The sequence below is a fragment of the Pristiophorus japonicus genome, chromosome 21, assembly GCF_044704955.1.
Source record: "Pristiophorus japonicus isolate sPriJap1 chromosome 21, sPriJap1.hap1, whole genome shotgun sequence".
NCBI lineage: Eukaryota > Metazoa > Chordata > Chondrichthyes > Pristiophoridae > Pristiophorus > Pristiophorus japonicus.
The window spans coordinates 85,595,364-85,606,110 of NC_091997.1; positions in this window are offsets into that span (position 1 = coordinate 85,595,364).

The window sequence follows — 10,747 nt, forward strand, 5'->3', positions numbered from 1 at the left end:
AGAGTCACAAATCCCACACTCCTTGAGGGCAGCCATGCTCAAACGGGTCAGGGGTTAACTCTGTGACCCTCTGCTCCATTGTGTCTCCTTGAAGCAGAGCTCACTCTGACGGCAGGTTGGGGGGAGGGGGTGGGAGGGGACAGAGTCAGTGAATTAACCCTCATAACCCTGGCATTTGCCTCATTGTCCAGCCCTTGGCTTCAGCACGATCTCTGAAACAATGGGTGCCATTTGCAATATGAGCACCACACGCAAGGACTGGTGTGTAGCAAATCCAAACGAACTCAGTACGGAAATGGAAGGAAGCGTGTGATGATTGGAAATTTTAATTGATGGGAGCAAGTCTAAAAGGCTCAGCTATTTACAGCTTGTTAGTAGAAGCGGGTGTGAGCAGAAATGCCAACCGCACTGTCGCATAAATCAAACAATGAACTCTTAAAAATCATGAGGTTTGCTATACAAATCATGAGTTGCTATTTTTTTCCCTGACCCCTTGCTTACCTTTGATCCTGGACAGGAAGCGCAGTCCGCGACCTTTGCTCCCAGACAGGAAGCGCATTCGACCGTCACTAACCGATTACTGACATAAGAAATAGGAGCAGGAGTGGGTGGATTGATGGCCCCGCTGTCGGGTCACTCACGGGCCAGTCTCGCTCTCCTTATCACCGTTACTCCTCCCGCAGCAAAATTTTTACTTCAGGCACCAGGAGGTGATTTCTGTTCCCACTGCAAATCCGAATAGTTGGCTGAAGAAGATTAAAAACAATCTCCCACCCATTGGATACCTGAAGTCCACCCAACTCAAATTCATGAGCGAGCATCAAAAGGGCCTCTAGAACTCCCACCGGGATTGGTTGGGAACCATATTTCAAATCTGCAGGGCTATGGGAACAAATTGGATAGCTCTTTCAACCCACGGGCACAAGCACGATGGGCTGAATGGACTCTTTCACTGTCTGAGGTGCCGTCTTTCGGATGAGACGTGAAACTGAGGCCCTCTCAGGTGGACGCGAAAGATCCCACTGCACTATTTCAAAGAAGAGCAGGGGAGTTCTCCCGATGTCCTAGCCAACACTTATTTCAATCAAAATAACTAAAGACAGAGGATCTGGTCATTATCACATTGCTGTTTGTCAGACCTTGCTGCATGCAAATTGGCTTTCGTGTTCCGTACATTACAACAGTGACTACACTTAGAAAAGGTACTTCGTTGGCTGCAGAGCGGTTTGAGATGCCCTGAGGTCGGGCAAGGCGAGCTATAAATACAAGTCTGTCTGTCTTTCTTTCTAGCTTTTTTCTTTTCTGTCTTCATCCTACTTCGTAGACCATGTACAAGTTGCTCTATCTTAGAAATCCCCTATTTCAATCTCTCAACCATTGGTGGCCGTGCCTTCAACTGCCAAGGCACTAAGCTCTGGAGTTCTCTCCTGTGGTCGGGATTACACCACAGGAAAACTTTCTGTCTATTATTGCTCGCTGACCCCCAAAGTAACCAAGGAACACACTTTGTTCCTGACCAATTACATTCTGTTTCAAAACTGAAAATGCTGGAAATCTCAGCGGGTCAGAGAGAAACAGAGTGCAGTGGGACCGAGAGTGGTGGCCGTGGGACCGAGAGCTGTGGCCATGGGACCGAGAGAGGTGGCCGTGGGACCGAGAGCGGTGGCCATGGGACCGAGAGAGGTGGCCGTGGGACCGAGAGTGGTGGCCGTGGGACTAAATTGCAAGCAGTACAGGTAAATCGCTGTTTCACCTGGAAGGATTATTTGGGGCCTGGACTATGGGAAGGGAGGAGGTAAAAGGGCAGGTGTTGCATCTCCTGCGCTTGCAGGGGAAGATGTTGTGGGAATGGGCGGGATGCTGGGGGTGATTGAGGAGTGGACCAGTATGTCCTGGAGGGAGCAGTCCCTTCGGAATGCTGAGAGGGGAGGGGAGGGGAAGATGTGATTGGTGGTGGGATCACGCTGGAGGTGGTGGAGGATGATCCATTAAACATGGAGGCTCGTGGGGTGAAAGGTGAGGACAAGGGGAAACCTGTCATGGTTCTGAGAGGGAGGGGAAGGGGTGAGGGCAGAAGAGCGAGAAATAGAACGGACACGGTTGAGAGCCATGGTAACCACAGTGGAGGGGAATCTTCTGTTGAGGAAAAAGGAAGACATGTCAGAGGCACTAGTGTCAAAGGTGGCGTCTTCAGAACAGATGTGACGGAAAGTAATACGACATTTCTATACAGTTTAAATGCACACGAGGCCCATGCTTGAGAGAAGGTCACTCTGTGACCAGTAACCTTTATTCACGAGCACTCAAGTGATGAAGGTGGGTGGAGCTTCCCCTTTTATACCTGAAAGTCCAAGTGAGGAGTGTCTCTCACAAGTTCACCACCTAGTGGTCATTGCTCTCACAGTGTACAACTAAGGTCAGTTTATACATGGGTTACAATGATGGTTGAATACATAACATCACCTCCCCCCCGAAAGTCTTATTGGGATCACAGGTTGAGTCTCTCTGGTGGTTTACGCTCCCTTGTAGAGCCCCTGAGTTGGGGCTCTGGTTGTTGGGCGCTGGCCTGAGTGTCAGCTGTTTGCGGTGCCTCAGGCCTGTCCGGACTGCCCACAGTGACTGGGCTCTCCTCCACTTGGTTCCGGTGTTCGGTCACCTGTGGTGGAGTGAACTCGACATCGTGTTCTTCCTCTGCTTCTTCGATGGGGTTGCTGAACCTCCTTTTTGTTTGATCTACATGTTTGCGGCAGATTTATCCATTGGTAAGTTTAACTATCAGAATCCTATTCCCCTCTTTGGCAATCACAGTGCCTGTGAGCCATTTGGGCCCTGCAGCGTAGTTGAGGACAAAGACAGGGTCATTGACATCGATACCTCGCACCCTCGCATTCCTGTCATGGTAGTCACATTGTGACTGACGCCTGCTCTCGACAATTTCTTTCATGGTGGGATGTATAAGAGATAACCTGGTTTTGAGCGTCCTTTTCATTAGCAGCTCTGCGGGTGGAACCCCTGTGAGCGAGTGTGGTCGGGATCTGTAGGCAAACAGGAGGCGTGATAAGCGGCTTTGTAGGGAACCCCCTTGGATTCTGAGCATTCCCTGTTTGATTATCTGCACTGCTCATTACGCCTGCCCATTAGAGGCCGGCTTGAACGGTGCCGTTCTGACATGGTTAATTCCATTGCCTGCCATGAAGTCCTGGAATTCAGTGCTTGTGAAGCACGGGCCATGGTCACTGACCAAGACATCCGGTAGACCATGGGCGGCGAACATTGCCCGTAGACTTTCTACCGTGGCAGAGGATGTGCTTGAATTTAAAATGTCACACTCGATCCATTTGGAGTAGGCGCCTACTACAACCAAAAACATTTTTCCGATGAAAGGAACTGCATAGTCCACATGGATGTGTGACCATGGCTTGGTGGCCCAGGACCAGGGGCTAAGGACGGCTTCCCAGGCCCCTTTCCCAGCTGGGCACACATATTGTACCTGCGAACACAAAGTTCCAGGTCTGCATCTATCCCTGGCCACCAAACGTGTGACCTGGCAATTGCCTTCATCATGACAATGCCCGGGTGCTCATTGTGGAGTTCTCTGATGAACACATCTCTGCCCATCTGGGGCATGACTACACGGCTTCCCCATAGTAGGCAATCGGCCTGAATCGAGAGTTCATCCCTGCACCTGTGAAATGGTTTAAATTCCTCAGGGCATGCCCCGTACGTGGCTGCCCAGTCCCCATTCAGGACACATTTCTTGACTAAAGACAGTAGCGGGTCTCTATTTGTCCAGACCTTAATCTGACGGGCTGTCACAGGTGAGCCTTCGCTTTCGAAAGCTTCAACAGCCATGATCATCTCAGCAGCCTGCTCGGTAGCCCCCTCAGTGGTGGCTAGTGGGAGCCCGCTGAGTGCATCGGTGCAGTTTTCAGTGCCCGGTCTGTGCCGAATTGTATAGTCATAGGCGGCTAACGTGAGTGCCCACCTCTGTATGCGGGCCGATGCGTTTGCATTTATGGCCTTGTTGTCGGCCAAAAGGGACCTTAGGGGTTTGTGATCTGTCTCCAGCTCAAATTCCCTGCCAAACAAGTACTGGTGCATTTTCTTTACTGTGTATACACATGCAAGCGCCTCCTTTTCTACCATCCCGTAGCCCCTTTCTGCCTGGAACAGACTTCTGGAGGCATAAGCTACCGGCTGTAACTGACCCTTGGCATTAACATGCTGCAACACACACCCGACCCCATAGGACGACGCATTGCATGTTAAAATAAGTTTCTTACATGAGTAATATAGCGTTAACAGATTGTTGGAGCATAACAAATTGCGTGCTCTATCAAAAGCCCTTTCCTGGCGGTCCCCCCAGACCCATTCGCGACCTTTGCGTACGAGCACGTGTATTGGCTCTAACAGCGTGCTCAATTTGGGAAGAAAGTTACCAAAATAGTTCAGGAGCCCCAGGAACGAACGCAGCTCCGTCTTGTTACGGGGTCTGGGTGCTCTCTGGATCGCTTCCGTCTTGGACGCAGTAGGTCTGATCCCATCTGCTGCTACCCTCATCCCCAGGAATTCTACCTCTGGAGCTAGGAAGACGCACTTCGCCTTTTTCAGTCGTAGCCCTACCCGGTCCAGTCAGCGTAGCACCTCCTCCAGGTTGCGGAGGTGTTCTTCAGTATCGCGACCCATGATGAGGATGTCGTCTTGAAAAACCACGGTCCCTGGAATCGACTTGAGGAGGCTTTCCATATTTCGTTGAAAGATCGCGGCGGCCGAACAAATCCCGAACGGACATCTGTTATACTTAAACAACCCCTTGTGTGTCATGATGGTGGTCAGCTTCTTCGACTCACTCGCCAGCTCCTGGGTCATGTAAGCTGAGGTCAGGTCCAATTTTGAAAAAAGTTTGCCACCAGATAGCGTCGCAAAGACGTCTTCCGCTCTCAGTAGCGGCTACTGGTCTTGGAGTGACACCCGATTGATGGTGGCCTTGTAATCACCACATATCCTGACCGACCCATCCGCCTTGAGCACCAGCACAATCGGGCTCGCCCAGTCACTGAATTCGACTGGTGAGATGATGCCTTCACTCAGCAGGCGGTCCAATTCGCCTTCTATCTTTTCCCGCATCAAGTACGGCACCGCTCTGGCCTTGTTGTGTACTGGTCTGGCGTCCGGGGTTATGTGAATCACTACCTTGGTCCCCATGAAAGTGCCAATGCCGGGTTGAAATAATGAGTCAAATTTGTCCAGGACCTGTGAGCATGATACTCACTCCACAGAAGAAATTGCATTGACATCGCCCCATTTCCAGTTCATGACAGCAAGCCAACTCCTCCCAAGTAGTGCTGGACCATCCCTCGGGACAATCCAGAGTGGCAACCTGTTCTCCAAATCTTTGTGGGTCACAACTATCGTGGCACTGCCTAGCACCGGAATGATCTCCTTTGTGTATGTCCGTAGCTGTGCGTCAATCGGCGATAATTTTGGCCTCCTAGCCTTGGACGCCCACAACTTTTTGAACTGTTTGATACTCATCAGGGACTAGCTGGCCCCCGTGTCTAGCTCCATTGATACTGGGATGCCATTGAGGAGCACTTTCATCATTATCGGTGGCATCCTGGTGTATGAACTGTATTTGTACTCCACATGAACTCGCTGAACTTCAGCTTCCAGCGATTTCCCCCAGTGTTAATTTGGCCTCGTAGGGCTTACATCGGGCCCATCCTTCTCGTACATCAGCCTGGCTGCAGGCATCCTGCACATACGGGCCAAGTGACCGCTGACGTTGCAATTTCTGCAGGTATATTGCTGATACCTGCAAACTCAGGCTGGGTGTGTGCCTCCACACCTCCAACATGAGCCGTTGTTGGGAACAAAAGGTCCATTACCAGTCCATCCTCTCTGACTGTGTCTGTAACTGTCCTTAAGCACACCATTAACAGATGTTGATGGCCCCATTACTGGCCTCATTGTCCCTTGTGATGGCGTGAATCGCCGTTCAGCTAGCCATTGTCTCTGATAAATTCTGATAAACAGGGTTCGACTACATGTTGGGGCATGTCTGATTGCCCTTGTCTGCCTGGAGAACTGTGTGCTGCGTTAACAATGTTGACTCCCTGTCCATTTGCTGCATTTGAGCCCAGATTTTTGTCAAACATCATTCTGGTCTCTTCCTCCCCTGAGATAAAAGTCTGGGCCATCAAGGCCGCTGTTTCCAGGGTCAAATCTTTGGTTTCAATCAGTTTCCTGAAAACCCCAGCGTGCCCGATGCACTCAATAAAAAGGTCTCGCTGCATCTCCGCTCTGCATGTATCAGGGAACTTACATCGGCTCGCCAGTCGCCGGAGATCTGCCACAAAGTCTGGAACGCTTTGCCCTTCTCGCCGCCGGTGCATGTAAAACCGGTGTCTCGCCATGTGCATGCTGCTCGCCAGTTGAAGGTGTTCCCCGATTAACTTACTGAGCTCTTCAAACGTTTTGTCCGCCGGCTTCTCTGGCGCTAGAAGATCCTTCATCAGGCAATACGTCCTGGATCCACAAACCGTCAGGAGTTGAGCACTGCGTTTGTCGGCCGACTCCTGTCCCAACCATTCCTTAGTGACGAAACTTTGCTGTAGTCTCTCAATAAAATCGTCCCAATCATCCCCAACACAGTACCTCTTGTCTGTGCTGCTAGTGGCCATGCTCACGTGGTTTAAATCCCAGTTTCCCGTCGCCAATGATACGTCCTTACTATACAGTATAAATGCAGACGAGGCCCATGCTTGAGAGAAGGTCACTCTGTGACCAGTAACCTTTATTCACTAGCACTCAAGTGATGAAGGTGGGTGGAGCTTCCCCTTTTATACCTGAAAGTCCAGGTTAGGAGTGTCTCTCACAAGTTCACCACCTAGTGGTCATTGTTCTCACAGTGTACAACTTAGGTCAGTTTATACATGGATTACAATGATGGTTGAATATATGACAGAAACGAAGAAACTGGGAGAATGGAATGGAGCCTTTACAGGATGTGGGGTGGGAGGAGGTGTAGTCCAGGTAGCTGTGGGAGTCAGTGGGCTTATTGTGAATGTTTGTCAATAGCCTATCTCCAGAAATGGAGACAGAGAAGTCAAGGAGGGTAAGGGAAGAGTCGGAGATGGACCATGTGAAGGTGAAGAAAGGGTAAAAATTGGATGCAAAGTAAATGACATTTTCTAGTTCAGGGAGAGAACAAGAAACAGCACCGGTACAGTCATCAATGTACCGGAAACAATGGTGAGGGAGGGGACCCGAGTACCCACAAAAAGGAGTATTTTGTTTGCATGGTTTCAGAAACTAGAGCTTTCACTTACCTTACAGAACAAATGCTTCATGTATGGTGAGAGGCTGAGTGTAATTTTAGGCTAACTCGCCGGGGGCGGGGGAGCAGGGGGGGGGTGGGGGGCTCCTATGGTGTAATGCCATATTTACACCCTGCCCAAGATTACTCTCCACAGATTTCAATGGAGGGTAAAATTGGGTGAGTTGTAAAACCATTGTAGCGCTCGATCCCATCACTTTCCCGGTGGGTGGGTTAATGGAAAGCCTCCTTCAATGTTTCAGAAAGTGTTTCACTATTTTTCCTGCACTGGGTGTTGATCTAAGTGGCCAGTGGAAAATGAAAAGGTTCACTAGGTTGATTCCGGAGATGAGGGAGTTCACTTATGAAGATAGGTTGAGCAGGTTGGACCTATACTCACTGGAGTTCAGAAGAATGAGAGGTGATCTTATTGAAACTTATAAGATAATGAGGGGGCTCGACAAGGTGGATGCAGAGAGGATATTTCCACTCATAGGGGAAACTAAAACTAGGGAACATAGTCTTAGAATAAGCGGCCGCCCATTTAAAACTGAGATGAGGGTTGTAAATCTAAGTAATTCTCTGCCCCAGACAGCTGTGGAGGCTAGGTCATTGAATATATTTAAGGCGCAGATAGACAGATTTTTGAGCGATAAGGGAGTAAAGGGTTTTGGGGAACGGGCAGGGAAGTGGAGCTGAGTCCATGATCAGATCAGCCATGATCTTATTAAATGGCGGAGCAGGCTCGAGGGGCCAAATGGCCGACTCCTGCTTCTATTTCTTATGTTCTTATGACACGACTGCCAAGTGTGTACTCACTATCACTGTGCTGCACAGTGGCATGCTCATAGAGTACACATTGTATTTCAGAGCCTCTCACTTCCCCAGTCCCTTCTGTGACTGGAGAGTTGAACGAACAGCCCAACCACTGTCCCCAGGCTCATTAATACAACATCAGTGCACACATATCATCTGAGTCATCCATAAGTCTACTGCCCATTTCCTAACTTGCACCATGTCCCGTTCACCCATCAACCTGACCTACATTGGCTCCCGGTTAAGCAAAGCCTCGATTAAAAAATTCTCATCCTTGTTTTCAAATCCCTCAATGGCCTCGCCTCCTCCCTATCTCTGTAATCTCCTCCAGCCCCACAACCCCCAAGATATCTGCGGTCCTCTAATTCTAGCCTCTTGAGCATTCCCGACTTCAATCGCTCAGCTGCCAAGACCCAAAACTCTGGAATTCTCTCCATCAACCTCTCCGCCTCTCTAGCTCTCTTTCCTGCTTCAAGATGCTCCTCAAAACCTATCTCTTTCACCAAGCTTTTGGTCATCTGCCCTAATTTCTCCTTATGTGGCCTGGTGTCAAATGTTGTTTGTAACACTCCTGTGAAGCGCCTTCTGACGTTTTTCTACATGAAAGGTGTTGTGTATCTGTAAAGCATGCACTCCCATGTTCCACCATCCCAGCATCCCTTGGGAACACTCTATATAAGCCGGCCCCTAAGGCTTGTTCCTCACTCTGGAGTGTCTGATTAAAGACTGAGGTCACTGTTACTTTAACCTCCCTGTGTGCAGCCTCATAATAGGAACATAAGAACTGGTGATGAGAATACGAATCCAACGCAAAGATGCAACAAACTGTGGGCATCCTGGAGAAGTTCTCGGAGGGTGAGGACTGGGAAGCCTATGTCGAATGGCTAGACCAGTACTTTGTAGCCAACGAGCTGGACGGAGAAGGAAGCGCTGCAAAAAGGAGAGCGGTCCTCCTCATGGTCTGCGGGGCACCGACCTACAGCCTCATGAGGAATCTTCTGGCTCTGGTGAAACCCACAGATAAGTCATATGACGAGCTGTGTACACTGGTTTGGGAGCATCTTAACCTGAGCGAGAGTGTGCTGATGGCGAGGTATCGGTTCTACACGTGCCAGTGATCTGAAGGTCAGGAAGTGGCGAGCTACGTCGCCAAGCTAAGGTCACTTGCAGGACAATGTGAGTTTGATGGCTACCTGGAGCAAATGCTCAGAGACCTTTTTGTACTGGGCATTGGCCACGAGACCATCCTATGAAAACTTTTGACTTAGAGACACTGACCCTCAGTAAGGCCATTGCGATAGCACAGACGTTTATGTCCACCAGTGATAACACCAAACAAATCTCTCAGCACACAAGTGCTAGCAATGTTCATAAATTAACTGCAACTGTGTTTGCGAGCAGAAATGTACAGGGCAGAACCCACGAGTCTGCAACTGCCAGCAGGCCTCAGGTGACCCAGATGACTCAGAGTCCCCAACAAAGGATGAATGCAAGGCAATTCACACCTTGTTGGCGTTGTGGAGGCTTCCATTCAGCCTATTCATGCCACTTCAAAGGGTATGTTTGCAAGAGCTATGGAACAATGGGGCACCTCCAATGAGCTTGCAAGCTCTGCAAAACCTGCTAACCACCACGTGGCAGAGGAAGATCAGTCCATGGTGGGTCAAAGCAATTTCGAGCCTCAGAGAGAGGAGGTAGATGCTGAAGTACATGGGGTGCACACATTTTCAACAAAATGTCCACCTATAATGCTAAACGTAAAATTGAATGCCTTACCCGTAGCCATAGAACTGGACACTGGTGCTAGCCAATCTATCGTGAGCAAAAAGATGTTTGAGAGACTGTGGCGCAACAAAGCATTCAGACCAGCCCTGAGCCCCATCCACACGAAACTGAGAACGTACACCAAAGAGCTTATCACTGTCCTGGGCAGCGCCATGGTCAAGGTCACCTACGAGGGCACGGTGCACGAACTGCCACTCTGGATTGTCCCGGGCGATGGCCCCACACTGCTTGGAAGGAGCTAGCTGGGCAAAATCCGCTGGAACTGGAATGATATCCGAGCGCTATCACATGTCAATGAGGCCTCATGTACCCAGGTTCTTAACAAATTTCCTTCCCTTTTTCAGCCAGGCATTGGAAACTTTTCCGGGGTGAAGGTGCGGATCCATTTGGTCCCAGAGGCAGGACCCATTCACCACAAGGCGCGAGCGGTACCTCACATGATGAGAGAGAGAGTGGAAATCAAGCTGGACAGGCTGCAACGCGAGGGCATCATCTCCCCAGTGGAATTCAGCGAGTGGGCCAGCCCGATTGTTCCAGTACTCAAAAGTGATGGCACGGTCAGGATTTGCGCCAGCCCAGCGAGGGCACAGCCAACACACCAGAACAGACATTTGTACCAAGGCGGTCCACCAAGGAAAGAAAGGCTCCCAACCGCCTCACCTAGTAAATAGTTTTCACTTTGACTTTGGGTGGGGAGTGATGTTGTGTATCTGTAAAACATGCACTCCCATGTTCCACCACCACGGAGCTCATCCCCTGAAGTCCCAAGGGATCCCAGCATCCCTTGGGAGCACTGTCTATAAGCCGGCCCCGAAGGCCTGTTCCTCA